The sequence below is a fragment of the Oryzias melastigma genome, linkage group LG17, assembly GCF_002922805.2.
Source record: "Oryzias melastigma strain HK-1 linkage group LG17, ASM292280v2, whole genome shotgun sequence".
Lineage (NCBI taxonomy): Eukaryota > Metazoa > Chordata > Actinopteri > Beloniformes > Adrianichthyidae > Oryzias > Oryzias melastigma.
In genome coordinates this window covers 3,254,442-3,260,793 of record NC_050528.1, presented here as the reverse complement: position 1 = coordinate 3,260,793, position 6,352 = coordinate 3,254,442, and the positions used below count along the sequence as shown (strand labels likewise).

Below are 6,352 nucleotides of genomic sequence, written 5' to 3'. Positions count from 1 at the left end.
GCCTTCTCGCTGTGAGGCGAGAGCGCTAACCACTGCGCCACCGTGCAGCCCCAGTTGTCAAAATTATACAAGTTAGAAATGAGCGAATGATATCATTAATAACAATAAAATAAAATGATCCGGAGGGCCGGATCCGGCCCCCGGGCCTGGACTTTATCACATGCAGTGTAGTGATTCTCCTGCTCCTTTCTGTAATTTTTCTGGCACATAAAAATTAAATTACACTCTCAACGATTGCAGTAATCTTGGTATCAAAACGTTCAGCTTGTTCAGGACATTACTGCTTTTACTTCTAATATTTATAAACGTTAGTTTTTAAAATGTTGAGCAAAATATCTCCCATAGGAAATGAATTAGAAATTGCTCAAATCCTTCAAAAACTTTGTGCACTTTAAGACTTGTAAACGTCTGCATACTTTCAGGTAGACACCATTCAAACTCTAGTATGTTTAGCAACTTCTGGGTTTTTTTTAAGGATAATCTGAAGTTTAGTTTTTATTTTAGCATTATGCTAAAATTTGACATTTCCCAGTTTTTTAGGCTAATTTTGCATTCAGCTAACAGTTTGGGAAGCTTTTGGATTCAGCATCTTCAGCTATCAGCTCTAGCATTTTCAGCAGCCACATTCCGCTTGCAGCATTCACACTGGCATTATCACAGGTAATGCTATATATCTAGTAATGTAATGTATTTGTGCTAAACAAAAAAGACTGAAGACTAAAAAGAAGTAAGTTTTCCAATAGTGAATTAATCTTAGTCTTATAAAAACGTCTAAATGACCAGAAGTCTTCAAATTTGACTTCTTAGTTATTTATTTTTTTACCCTGTTAGAAGATTTTTTGCTTATTTCAAGACATTTTCAAGTTATTTTGTCATTAGTTTGAGGAAAATTTTGAATAAAAAGATGTTTGATGTCGGATGACAATAATGACTCGATGCGAGGACGGACTGTCGCCGCCGGTTTGCACAAACATCCCCATCAAAGCGCCGTTTCCACCGTCGCCTTAAAGCTGAAATGTCTTTTCCTTTGACGTAGACGCGCCTACGTTTGACAAAAGGAGATGTTCGATGGTGCATTTGATGGGAAAGTTCTGAAGAAAGTCACAAAGCCTCAGAGGAATTTGATTACCTCCATCCATTATCTGCACAGTGAGCAATCGCAAGGCTCACCATCTGTCATCCGTTTCATTTGCATCGTCAACACCTGCCCTGCCTGTTTATGCCTTCACATTTTTTATAAGCTGCCTTTCAAGGCAGGAAAAAAAAACATTGATTTTTTTTCTTTTTTTTAAATACATTAATTCCACAAGTTCAAAGAACATATTGACTGTGAACAACTAACTTTCTGTTTTAAATGAAACTCTTTGGTGATGAAGAGGAATCAAATGAAGTTGGATGGACGGATAAACGGATGGATTCATAGATGGATAGATTTCCTCCTCCTGCTGGTCACACGTTGTGCGGCACACAGTCCCTCCTTCCCTCCAGTCCTCCCCCATCCATCCACCCCGTCTCCCATATCCCCAGGTGGTGCCGACGGCTGCGGGGCCCATTAGCGACAGAATTCCTGCCTCCAGCAGGCCATGCGTGTCCCGAGTGACACATTTTTGGACCGGCACCAAGAATCCAACCCTCCACAGACAGCTCACTTCCCCATGCAGTCACCAGAATATGTGTGGGTGCACGTGCACGAGCGTGGGCATGTGTGTGTGTGCAGCAGAGAAAGAAAGCTTGCAAACACAGCATGAGTCCCACAGGAAATGCTTGAAAGGCAGTATGGGACAGATTGTTGAAGGCACAGAATGGACCAGAATACTAAAGAGAAGCTGCAAGATGCGAGATGATGCATCCGTTCCATGACTCTCCTGCCAGGTTGGGGCATTTGTTATAGTCAAAACCTGCAGAAACATCCACCCAGGAGAAGCCAACTCCATGTAAACTGCTCCCTTTCATTAAAAAGATTTCATTAGATTCTGCAGGATGTTGGAGCCAGCTGATGCGTGTGTACCAAAACACAAAAAACTCCTTTAAAATACGTTTTTCCTCCATATCGTCCAGTGAAAAGCGTCACAACCGACTCGTATTAATCGGGTGATCATGAAACAATACGTTAGGAGTTAAGAAAGAGAAGTGAGTGCTTTTAGTGTAGATGTTATGAATGGCTTCTTTCTTCACCATAATAGATAGTTAATTATGAACCTAATGACTCTTCGCAAAGCGCAATATAATTAGTCTCCATGAACCCAGAAAGTTCCTACTTGTTCTTACATGTTTAATGCTGGTGATTTCTCATTTCTAAATGGGAAAGCAGGAATCGGACCTTCCATCGCTCCATCCATCCTGTAAAAAAAATACTCATCCATTTACTGTCTGGAAACTTTCTATTCTGCTTTATTTTAACTTTTATTCCAGCGCTAATAGATTCATTCTGTTGTTTTTGAAAGGTTTTGACATAACTCCTTCCTGCTTAAATTTAACCTTTAAATAATTGAAGATGCTTCTTACTGCTATAATTATGTGCGTTTCTAAGTTTTAGCTTTTTATCAGAGGTCATGACTGATTGGATCATCTCTAAAATACTTTTTTTCTAGAACTTTTATGCCTTATTTTACTGAGGAAATTTTAAAAAAGTACAGTCATTTTTTTTAAATGAACAAAAACTACAATTCCCAGAACCCACCACTTGACATTTGGTTTCATTGTCTTTGTAGATACCAGGAGTATTCATCTTTGTCTAATCAGACTGTTGGAAGGCGCCGGGCTTTAGGTTTCTTTGATTCGCAGTGGCTCCTCGAGGTCTTTTAGCTCAGATGTTTGTGTGGCAAAATTTGCAATGACCTTCATGCTCATCGTTCTTTGATGGTGCTATCACCAACTAAAGGTCATTGTCGCTTTCCCACTCCTCTCTCTAACTTTTCTTATATTTTGCCCACTTAGGCATTTTTTGCGCCAAGTTTACCACTTTCTCTTGTTTGCAACTAGCCAGCAAACGACCAAAACACACTGCATTCAAACAACACTCCCAGATGTGGGCGGAGTCTATATTGTTAAATCCTATCATGTGACTAAGGGACAGCACATTCGGTTAAATTACTTAGATAGATTATTTGTTGAAATATATCTCAAGAAGAAACTAAGATTGGCCACACTGACACTAAACCCGTCCAAATTATGTTCACCCACTCAAAGCAAATAGCAAAATCAAAACCACCGAAGTGGGTGGAAAAAAACCCAACACTGAGGAGAAGTCCTTCTACTGCCCCTAGTGGAATGATGATGAACTACAGGACGGAAAACGTGGAACAAGTTACAACAGGGTTTTTAAAGAAAATTTGGATCATTTAATGTACGACCGAGTATTATGGCCACCAAAAAAAAAAACAATATTACTAGATTTACCAGTTTTTCTCTCTTAAATTTACAACTCTAAATCTTGTAAATGTATGACTTTTCCTCGTAAATTTACCAAAATTAATGTAATAAATTTACGACTTTAAAACACATAAATACGTGAAAAAAAGTAATAAATTTAGCCTCTGACTTTTTAAATCATACTTATACGACTTTAACAGTTCGACTTTTTTTGTCATAAATTTACTAGATTTAAAGTAGTAAATTTACAGTTTTTAATTTAATAAATATACGAGAAAAGAAGTCATAAATTTAGCCTCTGACTTTTTAAGTCATACATATACAACTTTTTCTTGTAATTTAACAGTTTTTCTTGTAAATTTACTAGAATAAGAGTCGTAAATTTACGACTTTTAATCTAGTTAATTTACCAGTTTTTCTCTCTTAAATTAAAAAAGTTAAATCTAAAAAAATTGATGACTTTTTCTCTTAAATTTAAACGAGTTGAACTTGTAAATTTACAACTTCAAAACACTTAAATGCGTGAAAATAGGTCAAATTTAACCTCCGACTTTCCAAGTCATGAATATACGACTTTTGTCATGATTAAAAGTTGTAATAAAACTAGTAGTAGTATTAAATCTAGATTAAATTTACGACTTTTAATCTCATAATTTTAATAGTTTTTCACTTAAAACTTTACATTTTGTAAATGTATGACTTTTTCTGGTAAGTTTATGAGAATTAAAGTCATAAATCTAAGAATTTAAAACATGTAAATATGTGAAAGTAGTCATAGATCTAGCTGCTGTCTTTTTAGGTCCTACATACACAACTTATTTCTCGTAATTTAACAGTTACGACTTTTGGGGGGTAAATTTAAGAGAAATAAAGTCATAAATTTAGCCTATTACTTTTCAACTCATAAATATACGACTTTTCTCTCATTACAGTCACAAGATTTAAATTTGTAATTTAACATTTTTTTGTTTGTTTCTATACTGGCCATAAAACTCTGTCATGCTAATGAGATAGGGATCTCAAAAATAATAAATATGATAATAATGGTTATTTAGTGTTAAACTTAAAAATGTTTAATTAAAATATTGTTTCCTTTTGAAGCAGAATACTGTCATCCATTCCTAACTACTGATAAAGATAAAGTGTGATGACTTTGACTTGGAAAATACTAAAAATTACCCACATTTACTTCTTTAATTCAGCTCAGGCGATGGTTTATTTTCTATTTTTTTACCTCACAAACTGACTTTAAATAATGCTTTACATCTTCAACTCTGTTTTATGCTCTTTTGCTCACCAAACTAATGTTTAGGTTGACGGTTGAATGACTTCATTTTCTTTGGTAAACAATAAATGCAGCAGCGGCTCAGATACAAACAACAAATTAGAACTCCTCACATTCCTGAACATTCCTCATTTGTCATCCTACAGGTAATTTAGCACAACTACTGTAACTCTGAGTGTTTTCATAAACCAGTGAGTCATTTTGAAGGAGATCAGTCAAAAGATGGAATGATGTTTTTGAAGCTGTCAGAACTGTGACAGTTTCTCTGGAAACCAGTTAATCTGCTCTGATCACCAAAGATGGTTTGATGGAGACGAAGGTTCTCTGTCATTTACAGGTGAGCAGTTCAACTCCAGACTGAACAGGACACTCAATGAAATGTATTTTTGTTTTCTGCAGCAGAAAGGAGCCTGGGTAATTTTACACAATTTTCCAATTAAAAACATTAACGAGAGTTTATCAAACACGTCAAATAAAAATGTTGACATTTATTTTAAAATGACATTTTTCTGTTATCTAGATTTTCTAGATGAAATAGCAGCGGGCAGAAAGCCCAAACGTCTTTTGGCAGCGTCTTTCATCTGGGAGTAATTACCATAACCCTGTCAGTGAATCCAGTCAGTGAGTCTGAGATTAAGGACACGGACGTTTGGCTCCTCTGTCAGAAAACTGATTTTACAATCAACAAATGATCTAACCAGTGGAAGATCATGAGACGCACTTGATGTTGATCAAGTCCACAACCACTGACTGTCTAAGACAGGAGTGTCAAACTCAATCGCACGAGGGGACAAAATCCAAAACACACCTTACGTCACGGGCCGAACAGGATAAACATTTATAGAACACTAAAACTACATTTTTAAAAGTTTAAAACCATATATTTTTAATCTATTTATGGACAAGATATATGTAGCCTGGAGAAATGATGCTGTTTCACAGGACACAATAATTGGGGTTTTATTCAGCAATTTATTATTTTTAAATCACACTCAAAAATGGTCAGACTTGCTTTCTGTAAGTAAAACAAAATCTCAGAATTTATTTGACAAATGGTTGGTCAAAAGATTTGACCAAACAAAAATGTTAAATAAAGTAACATAAAAAATACAGCAGTGGACTCTGACCACAGAGAGTTAACACAAAAACCAAAATTACCAACAAGCCATTCAAAAAGTTACAAATAAATAATCGAACAAAAACTCACTTTTTTCAGCAGCTTTACACTCAGGAACGCTGGAAATGGCGCCGTTTTCTCACAAACTACGCGTCTGTCATGGCTTCCTCACTACCACGACGCACATTTCCGTCCTCTGTAAAATCCATTTAAAACTAAATAATTATGCAGAAACACCAACAAATAACTCCAACAAATTAATATTGAAAGATGGCTTTTACATGTTTTGAATAAATTACCTTAAAACTTCGAGGATATTTTCTCTATCATGCAGATGAAACAGCCGCGGAGCAGACAGCTAAACAGGAAAACGACTGCTTTGCGTCTTTTCAAAATAAAATGCCCAGCGATAACTTCCACGACACTGCCCTCCACTGGTTAAACACAATAACATTTAAAGTAATACATTAACAGTTATACTTGTTACAAAATATCTAATAGTCACAGAAGGAAAATAATTAAAATACATTATTACTGTAACTAATAGATTTTCAAGTTTTAAGTATTTTAGACATAGA

The 6,352-nt window shown here is 35.7% G+C and overlaps 1 protein-coding gene across 2 annotated transcripts in view; it reads right to left on the bottom strand.

The window, feature by feature from the left end:
• fyco1b (FYVE and coiled-coil domain autophagy adaptor 1b) overlaps positions 1–6,352 on the bottom strand; it is a 64,738-nt gene that overhangs the window by 57,482 nt on the left and 904 nt on the right. The window contains exons 1-2 of one of the 2 annotated variants that reach the window (XM_024274034.1): positions 6,074–6,193; positions 5,865–5,970 (exon numbers count right to left, since the gene is read on the bottom strand). The gene's annotated coding sequence lies outside the window, so the exon portion shown is untranslated. Of the gene's footprint in view, positions 1–5,864; positions 5,971–6,073; positions 6,194–6,352 lie in introns of those variants that run through there. The other variant, XM_024274037.1, reaches the window with a different exon arrangement.